This window comes from Hipposideros armiger, unplaced genomic scaffold (genome assembly GCF_001890085.2).
Source record: "Hipposideros armiger isolate ML-2016 unplaced genomic scaffold, ASM189008v1 scaffold_265, whole genome shotgun sequence".
Classification (NCBI taxonomy): Eukaryota; Metazoa; Chordata; class Mammalia; order Chiroptera; family Hipposideridae; genus Hipposideros; species Hipposideros armiger.
In genome coordinates this window covers 129,138-143,577 of record NW_017731615.1, presented here as the reverse complement: position 1 = coordinate 143,577, position 14,440 = coordinate 129,138, and the positions used below count along the sequence as shown (strand labels likewise).

Sequence of the window (14,440 nt, the reverse complement as noted above, 5' to 3'; positions counted from 1 at the left end):
CAAGAAATGAATGAATAAATGAACATATGCAAAGGTTCGAGAATTTTTTTAATATAAGTGGAAATCATACTGTGTATTTAATTCCACATTGTTTTTTAGAACTTAATAATGTAAAATAAGCCTTTTCTATATAACCATATATTTTTATAATTAAAATTTAGATGATATTGGGTTAAATGGATTCATGCATGTATTAACACATTTATTCAACACATAGTAATTGAGAATCAATTAGTGCCAGGCACTGTTCCAGGTGATGGGGATAGAGCAGTAAGTAAAACAAAGTTCCAGCCACCGCGAACTAACATTTTAGCAAGGGAGACAGACAGACAAACAGACAGACAAATCAGAGAGTAAAAAGTGCTGTGAAGAAAACAAGTATCTCTTACTATACAAAATTACTTGGTTCCTGATTCGGATATCCAGATCAAATAGCAAGAAATATTTTTTAAAAGTCTCTTCAATTCCTGAATTTCAAAAAGCAAATAGCAAGATTTCAGGCAGCAAAGGATTTATCAAAGAATTTCTTTGAATCTCTTTTTTTTTTTTTTTTTTTTTTTTTTAGCTGAGCCATCCCGCCACCTGTTGGCAGCTCACGGCTGCTCAGCTCGGGCTGACTCGAACCACTGTTGCTCAGAGCTCAAACTCTTGAGCGAGCTCTTAACCAACTGAGCCACTCAGCCGGCTTTCTTTGAATCTCTTGAATTCCCAAGGTCAGATGGTAAAGAATACTTGAAGAGTAGGGAGAAAGAATGGAATGGTAGAAGGTGCTATTTAGACAGGGTGGTCAGAGCCCTGCATGAAGTGAGAAAAATAGTGATGCGTTTGTCTGCAGGAAAGCATCTCAGGCACAGCAAGTGTAAATGCAAAGGCTGAAAGAGGGGATGTGCTTGGCTCATTCAAAGTACAGGTGGGAAGTCAGTACCACCTGTCTAAAACAGCACCCCCAAACATCAATCTCCCTCCCTCACTTCCCGTTTTTCTTCAAAACATGTATAGTATCTGACATTAGATATTGACTTGTCTTTTAGGAATTCTATGATATTTCTCAAACACATGTACTTGATACTGATTTAACGACACATTTTAAAAAAGAGCGATGAGAGGATGAACATAAAGGAGCCCACTTTCAATATGGGGTTCCTTGGTTTGAAAAATAGTTACCTCAAAGTTACGCATGACCATCTTCTATGAAACTATCTACAAAAAGAGATACAGGATACTTTTCATTTTATATCCTCTGCATTGAAACTCCTAGCACTGGCAGACTGACAAGTCTCCGTTTCAGAGAACATCAAATGACTGGTGCCGACAATTTATCATTGTTGTTCCTTGGCGTTTAACCATATTTATCACGTTGGCTCCAATTTCTTTAAAAAAGAACTGTTATTAAGGTTCCAAGGAACTAAAAATACTTCCCTGTTAAAGCACTTAATTTCAAATGACTTTTAAACTGAATTTAAACTATCTGAAAAAAAAGAACCTGGCCCTCACACACAGTAGGCATTCCACAAAGGCTTAATGATTTGAACTGACATCAGTATCTGAGTCCCAGTTTTATAGCATTTATTAATACTAACATTGAAATATATTGGTGGGATATAAAACGGAAAGCAACAGAGGAACAAGACAAACAAATGAAACAAAAACTCATAGACGCAGATAACAGTTTAGTGGTTACCAGAGGGTAAGGGGGGACGGGGGTGGTAGATGAGGGTAAAGGGGATCAAATATATAGTGATGGAAAGAGAACTGACTCTGGGTGGTGAACACACAATGTGATATATAGATGATGTATTACAGAACTGTACACCTGAAACCTATGTAACTTTACTAACAATTGTCACCCCAATAAACTTTAATTTAAAAGAAAGAAAGAAAGAAAAAAAGAAAGATATTGGCTGCCAGGAAGTTCCAGTTTTCTTGATTTTAGAATGTTCCATGTCTACTAGCAAGGCCAACGTGAGCCTGGTGAAAATCACAGCAGTCGGGGTGGACCCCGGGCCTTGGGGAATCTGGGAGGAAAATCACTGCAGAGAAAGAGAGGCAGAGCTACTGCCTGCTAGAGCCCAAGTAGCAGCCAAGAAGGATTAGATGTCTAAGGGCAAGAAAAAGGTGCAGCTAAAGAACAAAGAAATCATGAAGCAGGAGAACTGGGACAAAATCTAGACTGAATCATTTCAAAGTGGGGGTGTCCAGGCAGCCTATTCACATGATGCTTGGAATATTCCATTAGTGTAGGGTAAATTCTTAAAGTAAGTGGGGCTGGGCCAGACATTGCCTCTTTCCTTCCTGTCTGCTCTTAATTACTGACTGAATAGATTTGACTCATAATTAGTAGCTCTGAAAGTAGTGTCCTTCTTCTGATCGTGGCCATGTATCTGTTGCCACTTGTACCCGATACCTAATTTCTGCCATCTGTCCCTGATTTCTTGGTTCTCCGACCCCTAGTTAGGCACAGCCCTATACTAAGAGCAAACAGAACATTCCCTGTACTTTGCTCAGAATCCCAGACCTGAAAGCAGGCCACTTCTGGCAAAGAAGAGGCAGCAAAACTTGTCTCAGGCCCATGGACACAGTGTCAGACCAATTACTGAGCTCCTAAGATTTTTTATTCAACTAACCTCCAGGGTTTGAATGGGTTTTCAAGCTCTAAGAATTCTAGAGCAATTATTTTTATGTGTAACTATCTCCCCAACTTCAGTAAGCTCCCTGACAGAAGACACCATTCTTTATGCACCTCTGGACTCCCTCTTCACATCCAGTCCCCTCCGTAATGCCTAACCAGTGTTCGCTCAACATCCCCTGAGTGATTCTATGAGTCAAGCTGCCACTTACAATTTTATTATGCTACTAAAATTAACATTTTTTGCCATGTGAGGCACCTTTTATATGCAATACAAATCTAAAGAAGAACATAAAGCATTTTTCTTTAAGTCTAAACCACACTTTTTGCTCTGCCAGTGAACTAGTCATAAAATCATGCAACATTTTATTTTCATTGCAAGAAAAAATGGCTACACAGGTGAAATTATTTAAATATAAATACCATAATAAAAATCAGAATAACAAAAAGATTTCTACTTGTGTTGATAGCCTACTGACTTGTGAAAATGATGCAACAAAATACATTAAACTTAATCCTTGAGATCTTTTTTATAAGAGCTGTCCCAGTTATAAAATGAGAACACATCATTCAAGTTACAACAATGATGTTAATGTTCTTCCCTAATATTTTCTTTTTTTTTTTCAGATGATAAAGTTCTCTAATCCATTTTCAAATGTCTTCTCTTCTATAGGAAAAGGGGCAGGGAGTAGTGGGAGTAGATTACTTGAATAAATCCCTTCAAAGGCAAACCAACCCAAGTGATAGCAGTAATGTTTTGAGAGAGAAAAGAGAAACTTGACTCTTTATCTTTCCATTTATCATCGTCTCCCATTTCCTTAGTTGTTCTAGCAGAGGTATAGAGCAATCTGGAGACAGCACCATTCACAAAGGACTTCTTATCCAAAAGTTGATACATGGGTCAATCTTTGGTAACTCTATACTTAGTTTCTGAAATAGTATTTAAAAGATTATGCAGTTCCCAGGACCGCCCACAGATGCCCATGAAAATCCACATTACAACTAAAACAGTAAAGCCTTACAGTATAAAAATAATGATGCTACCACAAAAGTAACAATATTTCAGTTAATTATGAGAACCTCTCTCTAAGCTCTCTAGAGTCCTGCTTTAGGCCAACTGATTATATGTACAGATGTTCACAACCTAGGAAGCAGATGTTAGCGTAGGACAGGATTGCTACTAAAAAAGGCCTAAAATATTACAAACCTGCCTGAGAATCAAGATTTTTTTTGTTAATTACTGAAAGAAATTAAAAAATAAAAACTCTCCCTATATGCCTAAGGGCTAAAGCTTCAGAATTTTTTTTCCGGTAGGAATAACAAAGCACTTTACTAACCTAATTTGGGAGACTTTATAAAATATATTGAGATGTGTAGTATTCTCTTTAATAAGGAAAACTATAATGCTCTTTTAAAAAGTCCTTAGAAATGATATTGGCAGGATTCAAGGTCCTGAAGGGGCGGGATTAGAGCTGCCATGGAAGCTGCATGGAGCCCCACGGAGAAAATCCAGAGTCATCGCGCAGTGGTTTTGATGGTTCTTGAGGAGGTTACGGAACTTGAGCGACACTACTGCTCTGAGAGCCAGGCCACATCCACATAACTTTTATCACAGTATACTGTTATAATTGTTCTATTTTATTTAGTTATTGTTGTTAATCTCTTATTGTGTCTAATTTATAAACTTTCTCATATGGATGTGTGTGTAGGAAAAAAAACCAGTACATAGAGGGTTTGGTACTGTCTGCAGTTTCCGGCACCCACTGGGGGTCTTGGGACACATCCCCACAGATAAAGGGAGATTGCTGTATAAAACAGAGTCTGTAGACTCACAGAAAACTATTTACTTAGATAACATAAGAAATAGAAGAATCATTCATTTCCTTTAAATTTTTTCCTTTTCTGGTTAATTACAGTGATGTTTCTCTTATTTTGAGTATTTTTTTTATGGTATGACATAGTATTCTTTCTGTACATGATCCTTTAAGAGTCTTTTATTTTATAAAGTAAGGGTCCTAGTAACCATGGAAATGTTGACTATAAATTTCCTGACTTTGTGATGTTAAAGAATATTTTAACTTTCAATAATACTTTAAAGATTTTTTTTTTAAATACCTACAGCTTTTGAAAATGATATTTTTGAAACTGGCTCAGTGGATTTTATCCTAAAACTTTAAAGATCTAAATCATATCAAACAGGAAATCAACCGAGAAAAACTGTAGCTCCATATGCAGTTATATTTTAAGTAGGAGCTATTATAATGCAGCTTTTGGAGTTTAAATTCTGATTCAGACATTAATTATTATGATTAAACAAAAAAAAAACAGCACTGGAAAGGGGAAGTGTGGCAAAAATCAAGACTATAATCTATTTGGGTACAGACAAGAACCCAGATATCTGTTCATTAAATAGAGGAATGTTAGTCTGGGAAATTGGCATATCTAAATTCCAATCATTTGTGTCACTCACTAGCTATAGTACCATGGGATAGCCAATTAACCTCTCTGGACCTCAGTTTTCTCATCTGTAAAATAAAATGTTTTAGACTAGATGATTACTAAGGTTCCTTCCAATTACTTAAAAAAGAAAAAAAGAAAGTGTAACTATGATCTGTTTGTGTAAATTGGAACATATTTGTAAGGGATTTGCTCACAGAAAATAAAAGGCATTTTTATCCAAAACACCAAAATGACAAAATAAGCTTTTCTTTTCTTTTTAAAGGGGGGGGGGCACTTTATATAAGAACAAGAAAGCTAAAAGCTACTTGTCATATTTAACAATTTATTTTATAACACGGTCATATTTCCTTTAGAAATTTGGCTGAATTTTGCAAGGCACTTAGATTTAAATTTGTATTGAACTCCAATCTACTCTGGCTGCTATCCTAAAATCCCTCTTTCTAGCTCATCTAGGAGTTAATGTGTTACATCTTTATAAAATGTCATAATTTACAAAATAGATTCATTTTGGAAAAGTTGAGGAAATTGCCACTGAGGTGAGGAGTGGGCAAGAGATTCAATCACAAATTCTTAAAGGTTGATGGATCTAATCCAACTTTACAACTAATACAAAACTTCTTCTAGAAACATTCACGACAGGGATATACTCAGCCAACAAAAGAAAGCCTGACTCATTCAGTTGCTTACCACATACTCAAATACAATTTTGGATCAAGAAAATGATGGAATAAAGTGGCTCAGTTGGTTAAGAGCTCGCTCAAGAGTTTGAGCTCTGAGCAACAGGGTCCTCGGTTTGATTCACGGCCCGAGCTGAGCTACCACTGAGCTGCTAACAGGTGGCAGAATTGCTCAGCTAAAAAAAAAAAATTGTTACCTAAGAATCTTTCCTATTTTTTTCTTTTGCTCCATCTGAGATTGGTTTACTTTTTACTTACTTCATTACTCAGACTATGAAACTTCACATATGCTTTGTTTGCTGATTTGTCTTCAGTTGCCACAGGCACTGCTATTCATAAGACTTCCCACTTTTTAAAATATGAATAAGCATCTACTAAATTACAAGAATTCAATTTGAGACTATAGAAATATATTTGATCTTTTAAAAAATAAAAAGGATTATATCTGTAGCATAATTTTTGTAAACTACTGTATTTTTAATAAGGAAAGAAATCAGCAAAGATTCAGTAATAGGCATAAGGGTTGTGTGCAAGTGTCAATAAACATAATAATCAGAAAGTCAGATATCAAGGTTTTATTATTAATTCATAGTTTGAACTTAGACAAGCTGTTTAACTTTTCTGTGCCTCTGTGTCCTCATCTTAAAATGGTATAAATAGAGAATTTTAGAGCTACAAGGAGCACCAGAAATTATCTTGCCCAATGTCTTTATTTTACAAATTAAAAAAAAAACAAAAAACTAAATCTCAGCAATCAAAGGATTTGCCCAAAACTTATTCTGCAGAATAAGAACAATAAAAACAACCACAGGGCCAGCCGAGTGGTGCGATGGTTAAGAACTGGCTTGGGACGCCAGAGGGCCCTGGTTCGGATCCCACATATGAGGGCCAGTGACACTGCCCTCCACAGCTAAGATGCTGAACANCAACTTGTCTGTTCCCCTTCCCCCAATTCCCCAGCGCTGTTCCCATCCCCCAACTCCCCAATAAAAATCTTTAAAAAAAAAAAGAATCCTGAACTATGACTGATCCAGTAGCAATATTTTTTGCCTGACGGCCTAATACCTTATGCTCCAAAATAGTTAGAAAAACTGATTTTTACAAGGTGTCTTCACCCCACATTTTGAAAACACAGGGCTTCTGTCCTTTTCCCGAAAAACTATCTGAGACAACAATTCAATTTCATTCTGGGTCACTATAGAATGACTAACTAAATTTTCTGATATAGTTCTATTTTTAAAAAATTTAAGAAAGTGATTCCCCAAGAATATGTAATGGGGAAAGGATAGTCTCTTCAATAAAATGTGTTGAAAACAAATGGACAGCTATATGCAAAAGAGTGAACCTGAACCCTTATCTTATACCATTGACTGAAGCCAACTCAAAATAAACTAAAGAATTGAAAGTAGACCTAAAACTGTAACACTCATAGATGGAAACAGGGGTAAGCTCTTTGATGTTGATCTTGGCAAGGATTTTCTGGATTTAACACCAAAAGCAAAAGAAACAAAATAAAAATAAATAAGTGGAACAACATCAAACTAAAAAGCTTCTGCACAGCAAAGCAAATAATCAACAAATTGAAAGGCAACCTACTGAAAGGGAAAAAATATCTGCAAATCGTATATCTGATAAGCAGCTAATATCCATAATATATGAGTATAAAGAACTTATGCAGCTCAATAGCAAAAAAAACAAAAAAAAACAAACAATCTGATTAAAAAATGGGCAGAGAAACTGAAAAGACATTTTTCCAAAGACACATAAAATAGCCAACAGGTACAGGAAAAGGTGATCAATATTACTCACTAATCATCAGGGAAATGCAAACCCAAACCATGATGAGATAGCAATCACTTCACACCTATTAGAATCGTTATCATCAAAAAGACAAGAAATAAGTGTTAGAGAGGATGTGGATGATAGAGAACCCTCATGTACCACTGGTGGGAATGTAAACTGGTGCAGCCACTATGGAAAACAGTATTAAGGTTCCTTGACAAATTAAAAATAGAACTACCATATGATCCAGCAATCTGACTTTTGCATATATATCCAAAGAAAATGAAAACAGGATATCAAAGAGATATCTGCACTCCCATGTTTACTGCAGCATCATTCACAATAACCAAGTATGGAAACAACCAAAGTGTTTGTCAATGGATGAATGGATAAAGAAGATGTTATTTATACATATAGATATAGATATAGATATGTATGTACACACACACACACACACACACACACACACGTACACACAATGGAATATTACTCAGCCATGAGAAAAAAAGAAATCCTGCCATTTGTGACAACATGGATTCCCGAGGGCATTATGCTAAGTGAAGTAAGCCAGGCAGAAAAAGACAAATACTGCATGGTATTACTTATATGTGTAATTAAAAAAAAAAAAAGCCAAACTCATAGAAACAGAGAGTAGAAAAGTGGTTGCCAGGGGCTGGGATGTGGGAAATAGGAAGAGATTGTTTAAAAAGGCACAAACTTCCAGCTATATGATGAATTTGGTCTGAGGATCTATTGTAAAACATGATGATCATAGTTGATAACACTGCATTGTACAACTGAAACTTACTAATAGAGAACTTAAAGGTTTCTCACTAAAAAAAATTTAAGAAAAGAAAAAGTAGTTTTAAAAAAACGTAGTGCAATGTAAAGTCACCTCGAAAAACATTAAATTCACAAAGACAGCAATTTGGTTCACTTAGCCCTTACACACATATAGGTACACCCATAATCCATGTTTTATTAGATTAATTAATAAAAACAGAAATTATATATCCAAAAAGAGTGCTACCTCATATACAAAAATGCTCAGTGCAAGATTTTTGTAAATAACGAAAGAGCGGTTCAAACTTCAAAGTCCGTTAATGGAAAAATAGTTAAATAAAGTATCACCAATCACTAAACTAGAGTGCTACTGTGCACCCAGAGATGGAACTGAGACCCTGAGCCCTCTGGGGTGGGCCCTGCCCTATCCTACTCCTCTGGGTAGAGATGGCTTCAGCCAAAAGCATTGCAGTCACTCCAGTGCGGCCTCCACTGCACAAGCATCTGGCTTGAGTAGCAGATCCTAGTCACTTAGTGCCAGCATCCTGCCTCCCACTCCTCTCTAGATGCAAACCCCACATTCAACCTACCTGCAGGAGAGCAGCTGGAGGGTCCTCATCAGGCCCAGGAGTGAGACCTCTGCTCTCCTACCCTTGGGACTGCACAGATACCTATGAAGACCAGCAGGAGAGACACCCCCACAAAGCACACTGGTGAAACAGCTGAGTGAAGTATCTGAGCCTGAAACCCCCAAATCAAATCTTCCCCTAGAGCCTGTTCTACCCCAGAGACCTGCATCTGAACTGGACTTTCCTCTGGGCACCCAGCTATCCCTTGAGAACCAGAGGCCACCTGAGTCATACGGAGCTCCCTCCAAGCAGGTGTTATCCAAGGAGGAAATAGGACAGCTCACAGACACCCCTGTGGCCAGCGGGGCTCAAGCAAGCCCTTGAGAGACCCTGAAACTCCCTGATCTAATTAATAAATGAACTCCAAACAGCAAGGTACTAGGGAGATCTCCCCTTACCATCCTGCAGGATGCCAACCCCCCAGCACCATGAGACCACAACAAGGTAACTGGCCTCTCCTGAGTGAAATGTTGGAGAACTAAAGGAAGGGAGCATTCTGGGAATTGGATGACTTATAAACAGTGGAGAAGAAGCATGGTAGCAAGGCCAGGACCATGATAAGGAAAATCAGCAGTTTCCTTTGGTAAAGAACTAGGCTCTGTGAAGCCCTAGCACTGGGCTAAACAGGAGCTCAGTGATATGCTGTGTTCTCTCACTCCTTCTTGCCCTTGGGAGACTAAGGAAAGGCTTGTTTTCTCTGATGCCCCTAAACTAAAATAGAACTATAAATGTGTGGGCATATGTGTAATTTCAAAACTCACTCTAGCGGCTAGCCGAGTGGCTCAGTTGGTTAAGAGCATGACTCAGAGCAACAGGGTCGCCAGTTTGATTCCCACATGGGCCAGTGAGCTATGCCCAAGCAGAGCTGCTGCTGAGCTGCCAACAGGTGGCAGGATGGCTCAGCTGGTGAAAGCACATGCTTCTAACAACAAGGTTGCTGGTTCGACTCCCACATGGGATGGTGGGCTATGCTCACCCACAACTAAGATTGAACACGGCACCTTGAGCTGAGCTGCCGCAAGCTGCCGACAGGTGGCTGGATGGCGACTGGACTTGGGAGCTGCGCCCTCCACAACTAAGATTGAAGGACAACAACTTAGCTGTTCCCCTTCCCCTAATTCCCCAGCGCTGTTCCCATCCCCCCCAACTCCCCAATAAAAATCTTTAAAAAAACAAAACAAAAAAACCCAAAAACAACCACTAACTGTTCTAGAGAGATATTTTTTCCAAAAGAAGAAATGAGATTATGGGTCTTTTAAAAAAAAATAGGTCATTAAATAGTAGCATTATATTGAAAAAAGTTACTTTAAAGACAAGCTTGTCATATCCTGAAAGTCAAAATTAAATTTTCTCTCAATGAGCATACCATGTTTATTCTTACAAACAAATGCTAAGAAAGTATTTGTTCATTTCTGAGGTCACCACATTCCAAAATAATCTGAACAAGTAATTTTAAAGTATCTTTGCCATATGCCTAGATGACATAAACCGTGTTAAATGGCTTTTTTTTTTCAAATTAAAGGCAAATTACAAATAAAACTAAGCAGAAAAGCATTTGGTTAAAATACATTTTTAAAATATGTAAATGACTAAAAATAAGGGTTAAGAAGTGAGCAGAAACAAAGGCACATCTGCTGTTTGAGTGGATTAATTAACTTTCTACATTTTGGTGACCTGTGCCTTACTCCTGTTAAGTAGGCCTGTCACCTACAAAGCTGAAGAGAAAACAGTAAATTTACTGTCATAAGTGACTTCCTAGTGAGAACAAAATAATGCTGCCGCTGTTAGCTATAACTACTTTTAACACAAAGGATTTTGAGAAAGATTAAGAAATACATGTATGAGAATACAGATAGAAATGATACAGATATAGGTGGGAAAGATTTGAGGGTTGGGGAAAAAATAAACACATAAAACAACATAATTCCAATCTCAACTTCCACATTTTCCAACTTCTAAACTACATAATAACTTCAGAAGTAACCAAAAGACATCTAAGAAACCTAAGATCACTAAATTGCAGAGAAATAGAAAAACGGACTGAATTTTGTATATTCATTAAAAGACCATTAAATGAGCAGCTGTTCCTTTATTCTCATTTAAGCACATTGGTCATTACATCTAGGATTGTTCACAATAATCTTGTACCCTGATGAGCAAATGGATGTGGCAGTGTGTCTAGAAGTTGTTCTTCCCTGAATAACTACCTGCTGTCTTCATATTTTTATTACAGATCACACATTAATACATGTGCTTAAAGCTAGAGTATAAATAAGTGGGTGCAGAGGATAATCATTATGGAATTTAACCCTAATGCAGAAATTAATATTGACATCTCCATGTGCCAGGTACTGTTGTAGACACTGGGGACACTGCAGTGAACAAGACATCAGAAGTTCCTGCCCTGGGGCCGGCCGAGTGGGTCAGTTGGTTAAGAGCTCGCTCAAGAATTTGAGCTCTGAGCAACAGCAGTTTGATGTCCAGCCCCAGCTGAGCTGCCGCTAAGCTGCCAATAGGTAGAAGGATGGCTCAGCTAAAAAAAAAAAAGAAGTTCCTGCCCTCCCGGAGCAGGGATAGGAAGGTGATAAACAAACCTGTTAGCACATCACTTGTAAACTTGATAAAAGTCACTTCCTAGAGCTCAGTTTGCTATCTATAAAACTGGAAAACTAATATTGCTTAGGAAAGTATCATCATATCCTTCTCAAATAAAAATTATGCCAAAAACCTATATATCAGTAGGACTTGTACTCCAATTTTCCCTAATCTATTCTCTACCTCCAGTCACCCATACATCACAGAAGGTAGGCAGGAACTGGAAGTGTAAGCCATGCCATGAAATAGAAGGAGAATAACTAGATCATGGTAAGACTCAGTACAAACCTGTGTTCTACCTAGAAACTAACTCTAGTTAGTAAGCTATGGTTTCTCAAATAAGATGGTAATGATAAACATATGCTATTTGGAACATATTTGTTTTGCCTTAGTTTCAGGACCAATACCCAGATAAGTCCTTTACATTTCAAATATCATGGCTCTCAGTTTAAAAATCTTTGCTATCAACTAGGCTAATGTTAACCAGATTGTGAATTTCAAGTCACATTTTAACATGAGAATTCTTTTTCTCTCTTCCAGTTGAAGAAATAATTTTATTTGATATGATGAATACATACTTTTGCAAAATGGCATCAAAACAGGCATAGTCTGATATTTGATTCTTGTATTTAAAACAGCAAACTAGCTATGAACATACAAATAGAATTAAAGGTTGAAGTTCTGACCCAGCTACTTTGGCATCAGAAAGCAAGGCTATTTGGATGTAAGAAATTAACTCCTTGAATCAAGTATACTTTCAGTAATTCTGACATATTAATGTACAGGACAATAAAGCAGAGTAAAGAAATATATGCAGATTTCCAACATAAACTGTAAGTTATCTAATGGCCTCAATCAATCAATCAATATCGCCTCTCTCTCTCTCAACTCCCCAATAAATGACACATGAAAAAATAGAAATGGGCACAGGGGAAGAGACCTACACTGAGAAAACTAAGGCTGAATCCTGAGAACCAAAAAATTAGAAGAAATGTGCACTAACAATAGAGCCAAACTGTCTTCCTAGGAAATAGTGACTCTCTCTTTCAAAGGCAGAGGACAACTCTTATTCACTTTTGTATCTTCAGGCCAAGCACAGTGCCAGGTACATATGGACCCAATAAATGTCTTAATTTAAAAAACAAACAAACAAACAAAAAACATGGAGACAATCAAAAGAGACCATCCACATCCTCCTCCCACCAAAGCTACTAACTTTCTGGTACAACAGCCCACATTTTTTCCACAGAATTTACCACCTTTCAACTACAATTACCTCCATCCCCACTGTCCCATTCTTCTTCCATCATTTTCCAAACGAAGCAGAGGTATACGAGGTCAGACAATTAAGTTCGCGAACTCATCCTAGAAAAAGTACTACATACCTCATTGCTGAATATCACTACGGTCACCTTTGAAGTACTCCCCTTGGGAATCTATGCACCAATGCCAGTGCCTAGTCCACCCTTCAAAGCAATTTTGGAATTATTTTTCTGGAATGGCCATCAGAGCTGTCATCGTATTACCCTTGATGTTCTGAAGGTCATCAAAATGTCTTCCTTTCAATGTTTTCTTTATCTTCGGGTAAAGAAACAAGTCATTGGGGGCCAGGTCAGGTGAATAGGGAGGGTGTTCCAATACAGTTATTTGTTTACTGGCTGAAAACTCCCTCACACACAGTGCCATGTGAACTGGTGCATTGTCATGATGCAAGAGCCATGAATTGTTGGTGAAAAGTTCAGGTTGTTTTCGTCTAACTTTTCATGCAGCCTTTTCAGCACTTCCAAATAGTAAACTTGGTTAACTGTTTGTCCAGTGGTACAAATTCATAATAAATAATTCCTCTGATATCAAAAAAAGGTTACCAATATCCTTGCAACAAGTTCATGAACTTAATTGTCAGACCTCATAGATATTTCTTACACAGATGCTTGATGAAAGCTCAGAGTACAACATTTTGATGGTTTTATGAAGATGAGCTACATAACCGATCTATAAAAAAAAACCTCAAGAATGACTGGTTAACACTCCTCAGCAAGGCTCTTTCAATCAGCAATCATCTAAGGCTTGTGACAGATATTTGGCCAAACATTATAACCTAAACTCAGCAGCAAAAATCTATAAATGAAAAATTCATGTGCTCTAAAATCAGATGTTTAAAGGCCGAAATGTTTTGTTGTAAAAATAAAAGCCTGACTGGTATTCTTTCCTTAATGGAGGACTACTGCACACCCATCAGCAGTGTGGGCCACAGAAGTCCCTACATGCAGGGTCAACACATCTCTTAAAAACTGTATCTGGATTACCAAATAATTGTGGCAGCAAAGCTCCTCTACACATGAAACTTTCATCAATGCTCCTAAATTTGTCCTTTGCTTCTCATGACAAATGAAATCACTGAAATTTGTCATGTGACATTGTCATTCATAGAAATATGAAACACTTAAAATCAGTACTGACAGTTATTGGGTAGTCTGCAGGCCCTGGGTTCTACACTTGCAGGTGCTATAGGCATGATTACATAGGAGAAACAGACTTGTCTAGTTATGGTCATCAAACTGAAAGAAAGACCAACTACCTGTGAAACAACAAGAAAGGTTTCTGCCCTCTTTTAAAAACTACTCATTTTCTAACTTTATTTTTATACTCAATTTCATGGATCCTGTCATATCCTAAAAACTATTCGAGTTTAGTTAAATAAGAAAGTTCCTGGGCCGGCCGAGTGGCGCATTGGTTAAGAGCTGGCTTGGGACGCCAGAGGGCCCTGGTTCGGATCCAACATATGAGGGCCAGTGACACTGCCGTCCACAGCTAAGATGCTGAACAACAGCACAACCTGGAGCTGAGCTGCTGTGAGTCGCCGGCGACAACGTAGGCTGCAGTCCCTG

General features: G+C 37.7%; 1 protein-coding gene and 1 pseudogene across 4 annotated transcripts in view; one reads left to right on the top strand and one right to left on the bottom strand.

Annotated features, from left to right (window-relative positions):
* The window catches only part of NUBPL (NUBP iron-sulfur cluster assembly factor, mitochondrial), a 195,752-nt gene that overhangs the window by 53,107 nt on the left and 128,205 nt on the right, over positions 1–14,440 (bottom strand). The window lies entirely within an intron of this gene.
* LOC109390364 (cell division cycle-associated protein 3 pseudogene) lies at positions 8,776–9,310 on the top strand (annotated as a pseudogene).